The sequence below is a fragment of the Taudactylus pleione genome, unplaced genomic scaffold (assembly GCF_031769625.1).
Source record: "Taudactylus pleione unplaced genomic scaffold, aTauple2 ptg001032l, whole genome shotgun sequence".
Taxonomy (NCBI): domain Eukaryota; kingdom Metazoa; phylum Chordata; class Amphibia; order Anura; family Myobatrachidae; genus Taudactylus; species Taudactylus pleione.
Window position 1 is genome coordinate 10,704,001 of NW_028285433.1, and position 21,278 is coordinate 10,725,278.

General features: G+C 44.8%; 1 protein-coding gene across 3 annotated transcripts in view; it reads left to right on the top strand.

Moving 5' to 3' along the window:
* Window positions 1-14,762: 14,762 nt before the first annotated feature.
* The window catches only part of TMOD1 (tropomodulin 1), a 102,453-nt gene continuing 95,937 nt past the window's right edge, over window positions 14,763-21,278 (top strand). For 2 of the 3 annotated variants that reach the window (XM_088461312.1, XM_088461314.1), the window contains exon 1: window positions 14,763-14,901. The gene's annotated coding sequence lies outside the window, so the exon portion shown is untranslated. Of the gene's footprint in view, window positions 14,902-15,068; window positions 15,148-21,278 lie in introns of those variants that run through there. The other variant, XM_088461313.1, reaches the window with a different exon arrangement.

The following is a 21,278-nucleotide window of genomic DNA, read 5'->3' on the forward strand; positions in this document are numbered from 1 at the left end:
ACCACGCCGCGTATAACACATGCCCTATCAATGATTGCGCTGAGTAAAAAAATTGTGGGTCCCAGGGACCTCTCACTTTCAATAATTGGGGTCCTACTTCACAGTTTCTGGGTCCCATCTAATATTATGGAGGATGAGGGCGGCGATATCGTTAGCGGGGGCCATGCTGCCGAATGCCGTAAGGCTCCCCGCGCCATCATTCTGTCACTGCCACCGCTTGGCAAGTTGGATTTCACCGATCCTGAGATGCCAGGTTGCAGGTTCGTAAGCATTGCGACGATCTGTTGCTAGTGTATGGGCCCATTAACAGTTCAGATATTAATGATATCCATTCTTAAGCACAGAAGCTTACATTAAATTGACTGAGGGGGATGCGGTAACAATGCCGGCAGTCGGGATGATGGCCATCGGAATCCCGACTCGGCACTAAAGATAGGCGTTGAAATCCCGACTCCTATCTTTAGCCCCACGCCAAAATCCCGACAGCTGGCATCCCGAATGAAAGTAAGCGCAGAATGGGTATGGTTAGCCATGCGGGGGGGCTGGTTAGGTTTAGCCACCCTAGGCACCCCCCGGGGGGCAGTGGCGGGCTGGGCCGGGGGGGCAGGGTGCCATGTCCCCCCGGGCCGCTCTATCGCTGAGCGTTGCGGGCTGCCTCGCCTCCTCAGACAGGAAAGGGGCCTGCCGCCCTGGTGGTCCAGTGTTATGCCGCTGCTGCATTCTAACTTTGACTGTCGGCACCGGAAGCAGCCGCGGTCACATGATTTTTTTTTACTGCGCGCGTGTGTGTTTCCTACAGGGCTATGGTAGCCCTGTAGGTCCTGTTGAAGCCGGATAATTGGCTGAGACAGGATCGGTTTAAAAATCAGACGCCATTTTGCGAATGGCAATGCGACGCCATTTTGCGACTGGCCGTCCAGCGCCATTTTAGTCAAACTCGCCACTATAAGTACATACGGCGATGGAAAGCACAGATAGACAGGCGCTAAAGATACTAATATTTAATAAGAAGACCACAGTAAATAGTAAATTAGACACTCAAAAAATTAATAAAAATACATATAGGATAGGAAATGCTAAAATGACATAATAATGGGATAATGAAAATAAAAATAAAAAATAAAGAATAAAAATATATATATAAATAAATTAGAGAATTGCTTCAACTAAGACAATAAAAAATGAATAGGAAAATAAAAGCAATACTTGTTGTAATTGCATACAATCTGCACCAAGCAGAGAATAATAAACCTGCAAGATAAATTGTAAATATGTAGCAACAATGGCAGTGTATAGTGGCTTGCATATAAACAATCACAAATAACATTAAAGGTGTTGATGTTTACATAGCTCTTAGATGGTCCGTGTAGACATATATATATTAATGTCTCTCACACATCTGAGACTGTAGGAGAATGTTAATTAGTACACCATAATAAAGGTATTCCAGCCTATGTGGCACAACGGATTTTTAGGGGGACTGTTGATGTCCAGTGATATTCTGAAAAAAAGTTAGAATATAGATTGAGCCCTTAGGAGCTGGGCTTATAGATTGTTCATCTAGGAGCATTGGCTGTTTCTAACATTTGAAGCCACTCCTAATACGTGTAGACTGCACAGCTGCAGACAGCTCTGTTCAATATATCAGAGAATAAAAATGTAAAAATTTTTTTTAGAATAGTGCACATTCAAGCATGCATGCTTTATAGGGTCTGTCACTCACGATCCAGTTGTGACCATAAGTCATACCGTACTCCCCACTTATCTTTCACATGCAGTGGCCTCACAGTAATCCACGGAGGAGAGGGATCGGCTCCGGTGCAATCACCCGTCGGTGTGCAGCGTTATTGTTCTTCCTCCGTGTAAAGTGGTCAGTGTAGAGTGGTCAGTGACTCACTTGCCCGGCTTGCGGTCTCACGTCCCGTCCTTCTCTCTACGCGTTTCTCCGCCTTAGAAACATCGGCGGCTTCTTCAGGAGACAGAGGCGATGCTATGATTCAGCGTCGTGCGATTCCCACGCAATAGAAAGAAGTTAAAAGTTCTCACCACATAAATACAGACAGTCGCTAAAACATATAACTAATTATCCCTGCAAGACACGCACCATAGTATACTACACAAAACACATAGTCGCACAACGCAAACTAGCATATTTTCCCAATTCCCCAATACTTACATACTGCACACTTACATGAAAGGTTCCCTAGTATTAAAGTGTAATATTCAAGGTTTATTCAGTGATTATTAATGTTGTGTAATAAAGGTTATTTGGTATCTAAGGTTTAGTACATGGTGAGTATACCATGTCTGGTGTTGTACTGATCCACTGTGTCTCCACAGATTTCCGGTACCATCGGTGAGAATATCGGAACCTGCGTCTGCAAACTATGGGCTATAGAGAGTTAAAACATTAAATGTACTGTATAATGTTAGCAGCTTAGATTAGCATGCAGCGGGAAGAAGGACACAAAGGGCGGTTGGAGGCTATTTGTGTCCATTTGAAATTGTCCAATAAACTATCCTGTTTACAGAAACACCTTTAAGAAGAACCAATGGAATCATGCCAAACTTGTCTATTGTATTGCCTATCCCTGTAAGGGTATATATGTGCGCTCTCTGACCCCAGTAGGGAGTCTTCTTGCTGCCGGTATCTGGACCAGAGCGCGTGCGTATATAACAACTGTACCTTGGGTCTGTATGATTTATTTGCGCTACTTGTCTTTAGATCACAGCGTGTAACCAACTGTTTTTATGTTGAATAATAACTTTTTGTGCTTTGGAACCACATTCAAAGTGTGAAGGCATTTATTTACTGTGCGACTCATTACGCTAAATTGCGACAATTTTAGAAGGTATAGGCAGGATTTTAGAAGATATAGGTAGGATTGCATAGAGGTTTAAATTAGGTATCGATAGTCCACAATTATTACCAACAAGGCAATCTGTGGTTAGGCCGTCCTACCACGCATAGACAGCCGTATCACACTGGGGATTGGGGACAAACTGACAAAGCCTCCCTGCTGCTAGCGGCCATGTCACCCAGGACCACTGCCCGCCCCACCACCTCACAGATTTCTTTGATGCCCCTACAGCCCATTAATACCAATATCCCCCCCTGCTCCCCCCCAAAAAAAAGACAATAAATAGTAGGCTCCCATAATTAATCATTTTATAAAATGTCCCTCCAGCTGTGGGACTACACATCCCAGCATGCCCTGCCACAGGTTTTCTATCAGGGCATGCTGAAAAGTGTTAGGCATGCTGGGATGTGTAGTTCACCAGCAGCTAAAGGGTAGCTTATTATTGCCCAATGCCCACCCCTGGTAGGAGGACCCCACATGGGAGCCTTTGTCAATAGGCAACTCCCACATAAACAGGGCCATGGAAAGTCTATCCCTGGCTGCCCCCTGACTTAGAATGGAAGTGGAGAATAATAATAAAGGAAAGAAGAAGAACCCAGAAGGAAATGAGAGTGGAAAAGAAGGAAAAACAGAGGAAAAGAGTAAAAAAAAAAAGGCATCAAGGTAAGTGTAATTTTAGTATTGTTTTATAATTTTCTTTTCTTTTTATTGTTGAAAACAAAGTATGGTGGGAGGGAGTTCCTGTATGTAATCTCTCTCTCTCTCTCTCTCTCTCTCTCTCTCCTATGCAATCCCGATGTTCCACTGAGCAATTATCAGCAGGCTGCTCATGTGCTGCGTTCGCATTGTGCATGCGTCAAGGTGCCGCTGTGAATACACACGTAATGTGGATTCCTTTGCAAAGTGATTGGCAGGAAGTGACCATTTTGGGGTGTTAACATGGTGTTAGCAGACAGTGGTTGTAAAAATGCAGGCGTCTCATGGTCGTTCTCAGGGCGTGTATCTGATTTCAGCTGCGAGACCTAATGTACAAAAACATTGCGCTGCATGACTACTGAAGGGTCTGTGTAGACATAGGTCTACCCTTCAGCCCGATGTTCCTTGTTGTTGTGTATAGGCTACGTATGTGAACACAATTGCGAATGAGTTGTGATTGCTCTGGTGGGTGTCTCTTTTCATTTGTGGGCGGCAGCTTCACTTGCTGATATCTGCAGATGTGTTGCGTAGAAAATCGCACTTGCAGCTGCATTAGTATACTGCTCTGGATCAGGCCTTTGTGCTGTTAATGAATTGCTGCCTATATACAGTAATTCAACTATACATTCACGTGCATTCCTTTTGTGCTGATAAGATTATTTACAATCTAAGGCCCTCATTCAGAGCCACTCGCTAGCGGCAGTACGCTCGTTCCGAGCGATGTTCGCACATCTGCGCATGCGTACGGTTTTTAGTACACATGCGCGAACCAGTCAGTGCGGCCGAAAATCGTTGGTACGCAATATAGCGAGGGCCTGCTATTTTGAGTGACAGAATGAGGCGTATGTGGGTGGTAACAGGGGAAGGTGCTTGAAAACGGGGAGTGGAGATCCGAACACAGGCGTGCTTAAAGGTCAAAATGGGCGTTTTAAGGGAGTGCATATTTAATACAGCAGCGTCATTGACCACGTCACTTGTTTTTTTTTAACTCAGAACTGCTCGCAAAATAGCGGTTGAAAACACCAACCACAAGAATAGCGAGCAGTTCATACGCTGTACGATGTACTCGATTAATCTAATAAATAGCGGACATGACGTATGGTGCGTGCGGCCAGGGGGCGTTTTTATCAAAAAAACGAGCGTATGTTTTGCTCGCTCGTTCAGACTTAGAGGTGGGAACAGACTGCAATTTGCGAACGGATCATTTGAATAGCCACCCCTTGTTTTTGAACGAACGACCACAAATAGCGAACGGCTCTGAATCAGGCCCTAAATTTCTTATGGTAGATGTTTACACCACTGTGATATATTTGACAAAAAAATTTGAATAGTTTGCACCTGTACATAGGGCTGCTAAGTTCCCCTGCGTTAATTTCCACACTTCCCATACATTAGTATGGGGATGTGGAAATTATGGTATTCATCAAATTCCGAAAATTATCAATTTTCGGAATTTGATGCAGTTACTATTCGCCACTGTGAGGTGGCGAATAGCAGAATCCACTTACCTGTATCCGCGTGTGCAGGTCCCCCGACGAGTCCCTCCGGCGCTCTGCTCCGTCCTCAGGCTCCGGAGGCGGGTCTGTCATGTGTGCTCCCTGGCAGAGCACAAGAAAGTTTAGAAAAAGAAAAAAATATATATTTTTTTTTTCTAATCTGTCATGTGGTCTGCTGGGAAACCACATGACAGACCAGCAGGACGGAGCCGGAGGCTGCTGAGCGGACAGGTAAGTCGGGGGGGGGAAGGTGAGCGGAGGGGGGAGGGGGGTGGGGGGGCTCGGGGGGTACAAAACAACGCATCTGTAGGCAGTGCTGCGCATGCGCTGGTTTTACAGATGTAACAGCACATGCGCAGCACTGTTTCCAGATGCGATAAGGTAGTGTAGGCAGGGAAAAGTATCTATTTCCCGAAAAGCTGTCATCGCAAAAATGACAGCTTTTCGGAATAGATACTTATGGAGAGGTGGAATGATGAATTCCACCTATAATTAGCTAGAACTCCATGAGAGTTCTAAAGCTAATTATCTCCATTGAATTTTTGCGTTTAATGAATAGGCCCCTTAATCATACAAAACAAATGGTATATATGTCAGAATAGAAAAACTGCAAGTAGCTGGTGACAAGTGTAAATGCCTGTGTTCGGGCTTAATGGGTCTTATAAATAATCATGGAAGTGGATAACATAACCTGAAAGATGGCTAATAGCAATACAGTTATAAAACAGTGGGAAATAAAATTAAATTAATTTATTCAGTATGCGCTAAACCAGAGTAAGCCAGAAAAGATGCACTTGTAGGATAATCAATTTGTCAATAGATGTATCTCAGATTGGTGAATGATGCATCCGTTAGGAGTGAAAAAAGTAAAAAACAGGGGGAATGTGTCCATAAGCGGCGTCCCGCTAAGGTAATGTCTAGTTGGGATGGATGAAACAGATGCCCGGGGTGGTCTTCTTTGGGACAAAGAGTACGGTCGCTGTTTATGGGGAGAGGTTGCCTGGCTCCAGCACGTGAATACCAAGCGGCGCAGGTGCCGAATGGTGCCTGAATGAACAGGCTACCTCCGGCAAGCCGCACCGCACACTGGTAAGTGCTGTAGTCTGCGGGGGGGGAGACAGCACGGATGCAGCGCTAATGAAAGCAGTGAACCGGGCGTACTCCACTGCAGATGGGGGACTTACCTCTCTACCCACGCGGGCACCGCTCCTGTCCTGCCGGCTCGTTTCCACTTGGTGGTGAGGCTTGCTTCCGGGGTTGGTCACGTGACTTGAGGGTTCCAAATAATAGCGTCCTGCCGTGTAGCGGGGAAACTTGATAATAGTTCCTAGTTCCTGCACGCTGATCTGGGGTCTCTGGTAGTAATAAACAATAGGTGAAAGAGGATGAAGTTGGCTAATAGTGCAATCGTCTCCAACGCGTTTCAGCCTTTAGGCCTTTTTCAAGGCGGTAATGGTTGTAGTGCGGCAGTCTCTATAAGTAGTTGAGGGGCGGTTCACACATATGCAGATGGGTCTGTAGTGATTGGTTTAACTGATAAACACTCTGGATTGATGTGATCTGCTGTCCATCATATAGTTAGACAGGGTGGTGACAGGTAATTATACTTAAAGCCATCAATCCTAGTGTGAAACATCGCTGATGGCATTACAATAGTCATCTAAATCATAGTCCCCTAAAGGTCTTGAACGGGGCAATAAGTAGGTCAATAATGCAGATCTTATAAACTGCATATAAATGTGTATATCTATTCCTCACACCCTAAATGGCCAGGGTGGGGCATTCGCAAAAGATTAGGGTAAACAATGTAAGTCAAATCGTGATGATCACATTAATTGCATATAATTGACATGACATCGTTATCTTTATTTAAGCCCCTGGGTGCAAAATTCTTCAGTTCGTGCATCCACTTAAGTTCTTGTTTGTTTATTTTGTTAATGAAATTGCCTCCTCTCCAGTTTGGTTTTATTTCCTGAATCCCTATAAATGATAATGAGCTATAATCACTGTTGTGAAAATCTTTGAAGTGTTTAGATAAATTGTGCTCATCCAAGCCTTTTTTGATATTACGTATATGTTCGCTGATACGTGTACGCAGTGGTCTTATAGTGCGGCCTATATATTGTTTCTTACAGCCGCACTCAAGTAGATATATCACTCTCTTACTGTCACATGTAATTCTATCTTTGATCTCATATGTGGTGTTCGTATATTGTGATAGGAAAATACTTGTAGGTTTGGTACTTCGTTTGTGGCAGTTCACACATCCTGGGCATTTGCCACAGTAAAAATATACACTCTGTGATTTATCTATGGTAGTTTGCCGTTTGATGGTAGGGGCAATATGATTATGCACCAATTTAGATCTTAAATCTGGTGCTTTTCTATATACAATATTAGGATGTGGGGGTAGTTGATCTGCTAGTGTTTCGTCCTCTAAAAGTAATGGCCAGTGTTTCTTAATGATTCTTTGTACATCTTTGTATTGTCTTGAAAAGCTGGTTATGAAGAGGATCTTACTATCTGATTGATCTAATCCCTTGTCTTTATATTGTAGAAGTGTGTCTCTATCTAATTGTTCTATTTCTTTGAAAGCTTCTCCTAAGGTGGTGTTGTCATACTTTTTTTCAATGAACTGGGTTGTTAGTTCTTGTCCTTGTTTGATGAACTCCTCCTTCTTTGAGCAGTTCCTTCTTAGTCTGATGTATTGACTTTTGGGCACTGCTCTCAACCAGTTGGGGTGATGCCAACTGTCATGTAAGATGAAGCTGTTGACATCTACCTTCTTCTTAAATGTTCTGGTTTGTATGGTATTATTATCAATATATATCTCAAGGTCTAAAAAGTTAATATTCGTTCTGCTATAATCTGCTGTAAAGATTAGATTGTTATCATTAGTGTTCAGTCGTTCTAAGAACTTTAAGAGTTGTGATTCGTCACCTCTCCAAATAATCAAAATGTCACCAATGTATCGTTTCCAGAGCACGAGATTCGCCCCAAGCCCCGGATCACTCCAAACATGCTGGTCCTCCCACCAACTCATGTAGAGATTAGCGTAACTGGGGGCGAATCTCGTGCCCATGGCGGTTCTGGTGTGTTGCAGATAGAATTGGTTCTCAAACCACACATAATTGTGTTCCAATTTGAATTGTATACACTCTAGTGTGAAATGTCGTTGTGTTTCTAACATGTCTGGATCCTTATCTAGATGGTAATTAATACTTGAAATTCCTTGCTTATGGTCTATCACTGAATATAATGATGTGATGTCTGCTGTCACTAACCATAGATTGTCATCCCATGTGATATCTTGAAGATGATTGAGGGTAGCTGTCGTGTCTTTTAGGTACGCCTGTTGTTTTTGTACGTATGGTTGTAGTATTAAATCTAGGTATTCCGACAGTTTGGAAGTTAAACCGCCTATACCTGAGATGATCGGTCTTCCTGGTGGTGATTCTGCGTTTTTATGAAGCTTAGGTAAATAGTACAATACCGGTGTTATAGGGTCATGTGTTTGTATATATTTAAATTCTTTATCTGTAAGAACTCCAAGTTGCAATCCATTCTGTAATAATTTACTGAGGAGTTCTTGGAATTTAATAGTTGGATCTGCCCTTAGTTTGGAATAAGTTGTCTCGTCATCTAGAAGTCATTGTGCTTCTTTTATGTAATCCTGTTTATCCAGTATTACTATCCCGCCCCCCTTGTCAGCGGGTTTAATGATCTGATTATTGTTTTGGAGCTCTTGTATTGCTAATTATTCTTTACGAGTAAGATTATTCATCTTCTGTTTGTGTCGTGATTCTCCTAATTGCTCAATGTCCCTTTCTACCATCTTAGTAAATGTTTCAATATGTGCCCCTTGTAGGTGACTCGGATAAAATTTGGATTGAGGTTTGAGGGAGGTATGTTTAAAGGTTTCATGTTGTGTTGAGTTCCTTATTTCTTTTGGTATTGTGGAAGAAAAAAATTTCTTTAGAGTCAATTTTCTCTTAAAGCTATGTAGATCTAGGTAAGTCTGAAATTTGTCTAATTTGTTAGCTGGGGCAAATTTTAATCCTTTATCTAGGAGTCTCATTTGTTCTACAGATAGTTGTGTGTTACTTAGATTGAAAATCCCTTTACCTACTTCAGTTGTGTCTTTTTGCGTGTTTTTCTTGCTTGTTTCAGCTCCCCCTTCTTGTTTTTCTAACTTTCTTTTTCCTTGTTGGGGTGTTGGACTTATTAGGATGGTGTTCATAGGATCCTGGTCTAAAAAAAGGGGAGTAATGCATTCTGTTGTTGGGACTACGTTTAGTGAGAGTTCTGTAGGTGGTAATTCTGTTCCTAAGGGTGTGATTGTTGATGTAGTTAATTCGGGTGGGTCTGGGATGCCGTAGGATGTGGTCGCTTGAATAGGTACCTCTAAGGGTTCTGTTAAAGAAATCTGTTTGTCATTCAGTATACTACTGTTAATCCACCCTGTTTCTAGAGATAATCTGGCTAGGTCCTCATATATCTGTTCATCTCCAATATCATGAACTGAGAATGAAGCATTAGAATCGTATTCAATAGAGTCTTCAGGTACCTCCTCTACAATCTCCTGACCTGCTGACTTGATGTTATGTCCTGTCTTATGTATTCTAGACATATGCAAATGATGGGTTAGAACTGCGCTCTGCTGTATGGGCAGATGGGATGTGAGATGTATTGTTTGTGTCGGGGTGCTGCACCTTCCTAAAAGCAGGAGTACCGGGTCCTGTGTAACGATATAATGGGGTAGAGGGTGCGGAGGGTGCGCTCGCCCTATGGGTGTAATGCTGGAGTAATAGTGTGTTGTGGTCTTTTGTGTTCGATGTTGTTTGTGGAGTGATGGGGTGTAGGGAGGGAAGGGGGTCTAATGGACTGGAGGTGGTGGGTGAGGAAATGAAGACATATTGTTGATATGTCAAATAAAATTTTTTGTAGATAGTACTATGTGTTTTGACCCTATAGGGATGTTTTACTGTTGTTGCTTGCTGTTTTTTTGTTGTCAGGTTCCTAGTGGGCCTAATGCCGAATTTGTCCCTTAGAATTTTGTTTATTTTGGTTTCTATTAGTGTATTTTCACCCCTTAGTAACCTATTTGCTGTAATCTCTGAAAGTGTTATGAACTCTTGTTCATCATGGTATGGTTCTAATTGTGAGTGAAGATAATTAATTTCTTCTTCTAGTTGTTTTAATTGTTCTTGTTGTTGTCCAATGATTAATTGGATCAGTTTAATTGAACAGTTATGTAATATGTCATCCCATTTACTCATGAAACTCTTGTTTTCTTGGTTGTGCGTTGGTTGTTTCTTAATACATAAGCCTCTGGGTATTAGATTGTTATATTGATACCACTTTAAAGTGTGTGTGTCCCACCAAAGTTTTGTTTCTTTACTGACTAGTTTGAGGAAGATGTCACAAAATGTTGAGCCTTTAGTGTGGGAATTGTGTGTGGTTAGGATTGACCCAAAAGCATCCCTAGCCCTTTCCTCCCTTTGGTTCCTAAGTTCTAACAATCCCATATGTAGACTCTTGCTGCAGGACGTTAGGGTAAACAACAATAATGATATAACGGCTATTTGCGAGCGCCTGCTCTGAATCAGGGTGGATTTAAAAAAAATAATAAAAAATCCGCCTCCATGCAGCTCGCATAGCTGTGGGTGACCACCCACAGCTTTTGTGAGTGGCCTGGCGATGGTCACGATTAGTGCGACCATCGGGCTTGCGACGAGACCCTTGTGGCAGGGTCTCGGCTCCCGCAAGCCTGAGTGAACTTCCTGCTCATAATAGAGCAGGAAGTTCACTACTGACATCATGAATGATGTCAGTAGGGCCGCCCACAAACGGCAGGAGTTTCTTCGGGAATGCCTCCGTTTGTCCTATCACCCCCCCCTCCCTGTCTACAAAACGGGGTGAGCTGTCGATCAACGACAGCCATCCCGTTTTGTAGCGAGCCCCGGAGCCTCTGGGGCTCGCACACGCGCATTGCACATGCCGCGCATGCTCACTGGCCGACCATCGACCAACTTGCGAGCGCTCGCGAGCGGGTCTGAATCAGGCCCATAATCTTTAGCATTATGTGAAATCCTTTATACATATTTTTTGCATTATTTATTTTTATTATTTGAAATGTAAAATGTATAATAATCAAGTATCTTTGGGATAATTAACACCAGGCCTATTTTTTTTTATTAATAAATATTTATTATACCAAAAATCTCCATTTAAGGATGCACCGTTACTTATGGGCCAGTGCTCTGGACTCTAGCTCTGGCTCTAGCCCTCCAGGCTAATAGTTGCCAGCCAGCCCCTGTCTGGGGGGAGGTTAGGGTTAGGCACCCCCCCGGAAGGGTTAGGTATAGGGTGCGGGGAGGGGGGTTAGGTTTAGCACCCCAGGGGGGTTTTAGGGTTAGGCAACACCCTGGGAGTGTTTTGGGTTAGGCACCAACAATGGAGGGTTAGGGGGGGACAGGGGACGGATACCCTACTTAACACTTCCTGGTCTTGATTTGCGGGCTTCCAGCGTCGGTATGAGGACCGATGGCTGTTTAGTCATCGGAATTTCATACTGATACTAATTAAGCCACCTATGCTCAAGCATGGAAATCCTTAAAACGTATACTGTAATTGCAGAGTTTGGGAACCTCTGGTCTAACAGATTCACGATAATGGAGAAAAGGGCATACACTATACCATCTCTCCAATGTATGGGGCTTATGTAGTAATAATTTGCAGCACTGCCACAATTATACACAATCCGTATTGTGAAGTATATTTTCATTTTGTATGAATATATTCCTGCTATGTAGCGATAACCACTGTCCCTGCGAGTAACATCCCCGGCATATTGGAGGAGTCCTTTATATTTGTGATAAACTCTTCCAAGGGAATGTGATGCTGCATATGTGCACAGTGGCCAGATTCAGATGTGGACGGTATTGCTCAGCTGCAAAGAAGCGCTGTGTAATACCATCTAGCAAATATTTACATGCTGCAGGAGGCATCTATAAGAAGCAGACACCTCCTGCAGCAATTTCCGTCCGAGTGCAGCATCCGTAGATGATTCAGCTTACTCAGGCTGGCAGCTTGCAAGGCCAGGAAATCTGCATCTAACGACGCAGGCCCAGGCCTCGGCACTCCCAGAAAAGGGGGGTACCACGTTTCTATTTCCCCGGAACGCAGCCCAGGCAGCCCCTGCTCTGCCTCCCAAATTCTCACTGCATGTCAGTCATCACGGAATAACTACAGCACTGATCTGAGCATCCTCAGGATGCTCCGACCAGCTCTACAGGTCCCCTGACCCAGGGGCGGATTGGGCCGCCGGGACACCGGGCCGGTTCCCGCTGGGCCGGTCACTACAGTGGCCGGCGGGCACCCTCCACTTACCCATGGCCACTGCCGCAATCGGAGCTGAGCTGAGCTCCGATTGGGCAGCAGTACAGTACTAATGAAAATGGCTATGGGGAGCTGCTGCGCATGTCAGCCCCAACCACAGCAGCTCCCCCACAAGCCTTTTTCGGAGCCTGTCAGTCACCACTGATGATGGCTCCACCTCCAGCTCCTCCGCGTCCCAGCCCTGGACAAACTCAGCAACAATCAGCCTGCCCTGCATGCTGGGAACGCTGGCCACACCACAGAGAAGCAGCGGGCAGCCAAGCAGAGGAGCAGCAGGTAAGTGTTGGCGGGTGGACGGACGGACGCAGACAGGGGCTGAGGGCTGGTGACTTGGGATTTATGCTGTGGGCTGGGACTGGTGGCTGGGGACTTATGCTGGTGGCTGGGGCTTGCTCCAGAGCACTGTGGCTGGGGAGTGGGGACTGAGGCTGAGGACTGGTGCTGGTGACTCATGCTGTGGGCTGGGACTGGTGACTGGGGACTTATGCTGGTGGCTGGGGAGTAGGGACTGATGCTGAGGACTGGGACTTGTGGCTGGAGACTTATGCTGAGGGCTGGGGCTTGATTCTGAGAACTGGGGCTGTTGGCTGGGGAGTGGGAACTGATGCTCAGGACTGGGACTGGTGGCTGGGGACTTATGCTGTGGGCTGGGGCTTGATTCTGATAACTTGGGCTGGTTGCTGGGGAGTGGGGACTGATCCTGGTGGCTGGGACTGATGGCTGAGGACAGATGCTAAGGATGGGAGAGATGCATACTGGGGCTGGGGGGGAATGAGGCTGAGAGACGCGCACTGGGGCAGAGAGGTGCACTGGGGCCGGGGGGATGGGGCTGAGAGACGCGCACTGGGGCTGGGGGGGAATGAGTCAGAGAGACACACTGGGTCCTGGAGGAATGGGGCTGAGAGACACGCACTGGGGCAGAGAGATGTGCACTGGGGCCTGGGTAATGGGGCTGAGAGACGCACACTAGGGCCGAGGGAATAAGGCTGAAAGAGGCACACTGGGACTGGGGGAATGGGGCTGAGAGAGACACACTGGGGCCGGGGGAATAGGCCTGAGAGACGCACACTGGGGCCAGGAGAATGGGGCTGAGACACATTGGGGGAATGAGGCTCAGTGCCACAGGTGGGCCTGGGGATGGAAAGATGCAGTGGGGCTTGTAGAGAAGCAGGGGGTCCTGGGGATGGAGATACAAGGGGGCCTGGATATGGAGAGACGTGGAGGCCTGGAGATGAAGAGACACAGGGAGCCTGGAGAACCACAGGGGTCCTGGAAAGCCACAGGGGGACCTGGGGATGGAGAGAAGTATTGGGTCTGGAGTAACACAGGGAGGCCTGGAGAGACACAGAAATTGTTTGATCAGGGAAATTCACATGTTGCCCTGCACAAAACATTCTGTTACTATATATTATCTGGTTATGATGATGACATTGGTTATGTTTCTACATAAACAGACATCTTCCAGTCAATGTTATCTCCTACATGAATAGTGAATACCGGCTGAAGGCGCTGCCCAGTGAGGCTCAAATTCCTCAGAGGTTCCCCGTTTCAGAGAAACCACCATATAGGTAAGAAAAGACTTTCAAACTGACTGGCCTGTACCTAGTGCAGAGGGATGGGGTGCCCCCAAAAAAGTGTATCATTGACCAAGATTTATGTTGCTGACCCTGCTCCACTCAGTGGCTTGCAAAAGCCCCTCCAGGCCCTAAGAGGAGGGAGTATTCTGCTCTCCTCCATAGAACACGTCCTTTCAAAATACCCACCTCCATTAGGACTGCTTTCAGAAATTTCCCGAGCTGGTTTTCCACCCCAATCCGCCCCTGCCCTGACCCCTCACCCCTCACATGGCATTGTGGGAGACGATATGATGTCTTTTTCCACACAGTGCAGGATCCGGAAGGCAAAATTAAGCGGTTGCGGCAGGGTTGAGGCAGCTGGTAAACCGGGTGGATTTCGCCTCCTCAGCACCCTACCAGGTGCAACGTCACCAGCCACACTGCTCTCCTTACAACCCTACTAGAACAAGTTACATTTTTAGGTTTAGATTCTTGCAAACTACAGTTTTCCATCTATGACAGTTTATAAGCTGTGTAGTTTTTCCGTTGAAGAATTTTCATGGAACTAATTGGATGGCTAAGGGATAGCATGTACTAATGTTCAGCGTGACATAAGATGACTGGAAGCATTACCTGGGAGAGCGCCCCCTAGCGGCGGCAGAATGCATGGACAGCAAGCTCTACGGAGCCCAGCGGTGGGGTGTGACGTCCTGTGAGTGGCAGCAGCAGCAGCTCTGAGTGCCCGGCGCAGCAGCAGGAGCCAGGGGGAGACATGAGAAGTTGCTAAGTTGTTCTCTCCCCGCACCCTGCCCGGAGAACAGCCGCCGCTGCTGACACAGTGAGACACCGCTGCAAGGAACCCTCACCCCATAAACGCAATCCCTGAACTGGGTAAGGAAACGATTACCATTGACACTAACTATCCTGCCCGACCTGCATCCCCAGCTTCATTCTGAGCCAGGACCATATCTGGTCAAAATATTCGTTTGTCACCAAAGTGGGGACTGCGCAGCTTCCCTCTATAAATAGCATAGGACAGCGCTCCATAGAGACCGGGGACTGCTGCTGCTGCTGTACACTCGTCTCATTGTCTGCACGTATATTGTCCTAGCGCTGCCGCACGCCTGTGCTGCCCGGGTGAGGAGAACACATCATTATTATTGCTATAATTATAGCCGCTGCCCCTCCAGCCACCTGCTAAAGCGAGTGTCATCCATTCATTGCTAATGCTGCAGGAGCTCAGTGAGAAATTACTCCTCTATGTGGGAGTACCTGCGGTCCCCGGGCTGGCGCTCACCTGCTGGATGTCATAGCCACACTCGGTAACTGCTGACTGTTATAGAGTAGGTTAGTTATCATTACGTTTCCTAATATTACACCGGGGTTATGGTGCATTTATTTAGTAATGCGACTTTTTGTAGCAGAATCGCACATTATCGCATGTGACACAGGTCCTGTCGTGAGATAAGCTGCTCTGGTATTCATACAGACATTTCACAATTGTGTTACATGTTTGCATGGTATTTTAGCATTTTGCAAAGGAATTCTAAAATGAAGGTATACAAAGTTACCACTGCTTAATCTATGTATAAGGGAATTTTGAAAAAAATTAGCTGTGGATTAATAATTAAACACATGACCAAGGGACCATGTGTTTTACATAAAATGATGAGGACAGAAACATAATTTGAAGTATTGATCCTATGTACTAATAGCACAATGCAGGAGATTTCACAGAAATCTCCTGCAAAGTGCTAATTAGCACTTCAGATTGCAGCCTCCATTATTATCAATGGGGACTATGATCTGACCCCTATGTACTAAACTCCAAAAAGCGAAACTTTTTGCGTTTAGCACCGATAATTTACACCATCTTCAGATGGTGTAAACTACTGTTTGCCTATGGGGGTTCCAGGGGCAGGAGAGAGATCAATCAATCTCTCCCCCGCAGCCCCTGACCGGCCCCGTAAATTGACGCTGTGCGCATGCTCAGTATCAGCTTCGCCGGGGAAGGCTTTCATTTCTGTGAAAGACTCCTAAATACTGGGGATATAACTCACGGGGTCAGCGGTTACCACAACCACTGCTCCTGTGAGTTACCGGTAGTACATAAATAACAAAAAGGGTTTGGTATATAATCATGCGCCAGACTTAAATACAGACATAAAAAGACCCCTATAAAGTCTTAATCCAGCTATTTGATCTCACCCACCAATTTGCGAAAGATAGGATGCATATCCTCCGATGAGTTCAAAAATATCATAAGGGGAAAAAAAAGGTGGGGGGGGAGAGAACAAAACAAACAATATTGTATCAGTTACTGTGAGGTATTGCAGAGATAACACCTCAAGTGTTATGCTGTCGTCACAGTCTGTGATGTGCCTACACCTAACGTTCAGTCGTTCAGTGTAGGCACATCCATCATCCCCGTACATGGTGAACCTGCCGTGATCGTCAGGTTGACCAGCATGTACGGGTGATGATAGATGTCAAAAACGACCAGTGGGCACGCGCATCGCTGGTCGTTTTTGACATTTACATGGTCGATTTGCGGACGACTAGCAAGCGATTGAACGATAACGATGCCTGTTTGATCGCCTAGTGGATACACACCTTTAAAAGTTTAAATTGAAGTGTTCCCATACAGAAAGCTTCTCTCCATAGTATAAGAGTCCTGGTACACTTGAAGCTGAAAAGTATACACCCTCTGTGTGTAATACGAGTATAAGATGCTCACTTGTATGCTTACATATATATGGTTGTCAGCAGGCACATAAAGGTTTTTTTATCTCCCCATATTCCATATGGATCAAGTATCACATATAGGGAGGAAAAAACAGACTGATGGTGTAGATCGAAAAATTACACATTTATTACAAATTTAATTAAAAAAATAATAATAAGGTAACATGTATCCGTACCAGATGATATATAGTCACATATGTAGTCCAAGCAAAAATGAAACCCGGGTGTTCAGTACTGGGACATCATATAGGCCTGGGCAGGATATCTGGTGTACCTTTTAGACACTGTAATATAATCACTCTTTCTATGCGTTTTGACGCACCCCAGGCGTCTTTTTCAAGTACAGTGACCTGAGTTTCCAGGTCTAAAGACACGTGTAATGCATTACACGTGTATTTGGCTATGGGAAGGGGGGATAAGGGTTAGTTAGGCACCACTGGGGGGGAGGTTAGGGTTAGGCACCCCCCTAGAGGGTTAGTTTTAGGGTGCGGGGAGGAGGGGTTAGGATTAGGCACCCCCCGGGGGGAGGTTAGGCTTAGGCACTAGGGGGGGAGGTTATGGTTAGGCACCACTAAGGGAGGGTTAGGGGCAAGGGGTAGGCTAGAGTACTTACCTACCGCTGTTGGCATTCTGTACCATGCAGGATTCCACTGTCGGGATTTCAGCTGGCGGCTATCCAACCGCCGGCATATCATACCGATTCCGTGTAAGGTGCTGTCCCAGTGTCCTATAAATGCACCTGTCTGATTCCCTTTATAGTGAAATGTGCCTGCTTGAACAATCCATCAGGGCTAGGACAATAAGCAGCATTACTGATGTATACTACTTCTGCAGCTACTCTTTTGGCACAATGGTTCCCAGTATTAAGTGATCTGTAGTACTAGTAACCTGTTTATCTAAATAAATATGTACAGGAATTTTGTGCTGATGGGAGGCCTTTATTAGGCAATTATTAGGAATACATGTGGCTTAAATATACCCCCAAAATAGTCTTCTTCATCTTTACTAAGAGCATATTTACTAAGCAGTGGATTTATAAACATTCGCTTTTTACAGATATTGCCTGCAATATTTAAAAGGGCAATAATAATAAATGCAAAGTCAGGCTTGTTTTGTATTAATTATTATTATTGCCCTTTTAAATCTGGCAGGCAATATCTGTAAAAATCGAGGGTTTTGTAAATCCACTGCTTAGTAAATATGCCCCTAAATGTATATGTTGCTTAAAATTAAATTAAGTGTATTATACTCAAAATGACAATCTTCTTCTGTTTATATTCTGACATGAATACCCTCCTGTATTCATATCAGGATATCGATCATCCAGCACACCACCAACTCACCAGCGACTGTATCGACCCGCGATCATTGATCGCGGGTCCCTATAGTAACCTGCTCGATATTGAGCAGGTTGGCCAGCATGCACGGCCGATGGACGATATCGTTATCGTCCGTACATTCCCGCGCATCGCTCGTCGTTGGTAGATTGGTAGGGGCCAAAAAATTTACGATTTGAACGATAACGATATGAACGATATCGTTATCGTTCATATCATTCATTTATATCGCTCCGTGTGTACGGAGCTTAAGGAGCTGAATTTACCCTGTCAGTTCTCTTTATGACCCCCCAAGTTACATGTCTCCTAAGTTCCCGTAAGCATATGCTCATATAATGAGTACTATGAGAAAAAATAAGTTTTACAAATAAGGGGCCTATTTATCAATAATCACAAAGCCACAGCGCAATTTATCGATCTAACTCGCCACAATTTGTGAGGACAAATCTCATCATTGCTCCTGTCCCAGCACAGCTGCTCCGATAAACAGATGACCTGCCAAGGCCTACCATCTACACTTTCACCATTAATAGTAGTGGCGATCGACTACACTGCCGGGGCAGAAGGCTCTCCGGACTCTCATCACACAAGTAGTACCCTTAGCTATCAGGCTAACACCAACTTTAGCTAGCGTAGTTAATCGTTAACCATAATTTTTATTTCAACACAATTGATATTTATGGAACATAATGATCTCTAAAAGCGGTAGGCTACTTGAGAAGTAACGTCTGTGTCTGGGATAAGATAATCTCTGGACTTCTGTGATATTCATAGATTCATGGACTTTATCATCATGTTTAATGTTATAATACAGACACAAATAAAATATTACAACTAACATTACTACTGTGTCTGCATTCTGTAGTCAACATTACAATGTTGACATCCTGACTAACCCTTCCACAGCACACCTTCTAAACTCCATTGCGTCGGGGATCCTCAGTGCATGATGCTTCACAAAATTTGCTGATAACTGCTGACAAAAAGCTCTATTCATGTATAACATGAAATGGCTCCTGTAAAATATCAGTATATATCGCATCATATCAATGCGATATATAGTAACGTATTGTAGCCATTCATGTAAACTTACAGTACCTGTTCGGTGACCTCCTCCGGTAAACGGCCTGGGAAGCTGCACAAAGACAGACATATAAGGAATCCGATATGTCTTCTTCCCACTACACATGCACTGGCAGTGCTTTGCACTCCAGCGTCCACTTACGTGACAGCTGGGTCGGACTGGGACTAAATGTAAGCCCTGGCATTTAAAGCACACAGGCCCACCTCACCTCAGCATCTGGCTCCTGGCATAGACTCCTCCCTTACTATTCCTGACTCCTCCCACTTCCTAGTCTATGCTGTTACAAATATAATTAATATTAGGAGAACATACAAGTGTGCATCATTATCTGTTTTAAATTACACACAACAGAGCTCATCATGCAGGGGATTCAAACATGTGCCAAAAGCAGACATTTGGTATTTGGTTGGTTCTGTTAGGTAAAGCTGGAAGTTCATTGGTGTAGGTTACATACAAAGAAAGGGGAAGGCATTTTCCCAATTGACCAAGCCCTAGCTTAGCAGTTGTAGAGGATTAGATAGTGTTCAATGTAGGATTTTTTTAGAGCAGGGGTGCTGAACAGAGAAGAACACATCAGTGCACACCAAAGCAGAGCCGTAATTACACATTTTTGTGCCCTGTGCACATAAAGAGCATTGGTGCCCTCATCCATAATTGAAGCAGGGATAGACAAAAAAACAGGTTTGCTGACGCTTGGAAGAGGTGTGACCACACAATAGTACCCCCAATTGCAATTAAACACACAGTAGTGCCCCTTAGTCACATTACACTGCACAGTAGTGTCCCTTAGTCACATTACATCGCACAGTAGTGCCCCTTATTCACATTACACCACACAGTAGAGCCTATTCCCATTATGCCACGCATAGCACATTCACGTTATGTCACACAGTAGTACTCCTTATACACATTATGCCTCACAGTAGTAGTGTCCCATATAACACATTGTTCCCCTTTACATTTACCCCTAAGAGGCTGATGTAGATTGAGTACTGCGTTTCTGTATGTAGCCTATTTAGCATGAATTCACACTGCGTATGCCAACACATGCATGTGTATGCTTTTGTGAGCTGGTATTTAGCACTTTTTCTTCTTATTTTTGTACAGAGGAAGCTGTTTCTGTTGTATTCTAGAGGTTTGTTGCACAGAAATTAGTTTACAACATAAGTGAGTAGTTTCTGTGACATGTGTCTGGCATAAATCAGGCGCATATGCTGCTACTGCTGCCATAAGAAATGCATCTCAACCTCTGTATATGGGCAGATTACTCCACCACATACTGTAACTGACAGTGCAAGGCTGATTTGGATCAGTGTGCAAGAGCCTAAAAAATGATGTTTAGTCACACACCCTACAGAAAATGTTAGTTGGGTCTAATACTTGCAGAATCCAGATACATTAATGGTAATTTGTGATTAAAATTGTTTTGGTTAGAATAGTTACTGGACAATTGTGTAATTACAGCGCAGGTCCGTTTCTTCTAAATTTTTAATAATTATGAGGAAAATACTCAGAAAGATGTGTGGGCTTCCAGCTATGTACTGGAAAGGTCCTTTAAGCTTCTGCAGAAGGATGTAGTACAGAACAGCTTCATGCACCTCGTTAGCAGTCCATGCGCAGGGGTGTAATTGGGTGTCCTCAAGAGATGATGGTTATTGTTTGGCCACGGAATAATATTGTGATGATTGTCTCCAAAATGGAAGGCACCAGAGAAGTCCTATACTTAGATTTTCATCATGGTGATTATGAAAAACATCCTTCGCATGCACGTAGCCAGCATGACAAGATTGTCCTGAACAGTCCTAGCCATTTGGTGTTTCTCTTCATAGATGGATAGCACTTAGAGGGCGGTATTCAATTGTTTCGCCCCAATAGCGCCTGACAGGAGCTATTCAATTGTTACTCCTGTCGGGCGCAATCAGCTGGCTGCGCACCAATTCAGCTCACAGCCTCAGGGGGGTGCAAGCTGAAATGGGCGAAAAGTGACCTGTTTGGGTGCCCAAACAGCAGTTTTCGCGATCTCGCCCAGCACTTTGGTCGGGGGTAGCTGTTTTACGCTGCTAAACCCGACCACTTTGGACGCGATCAAGCGCGAAAAACAG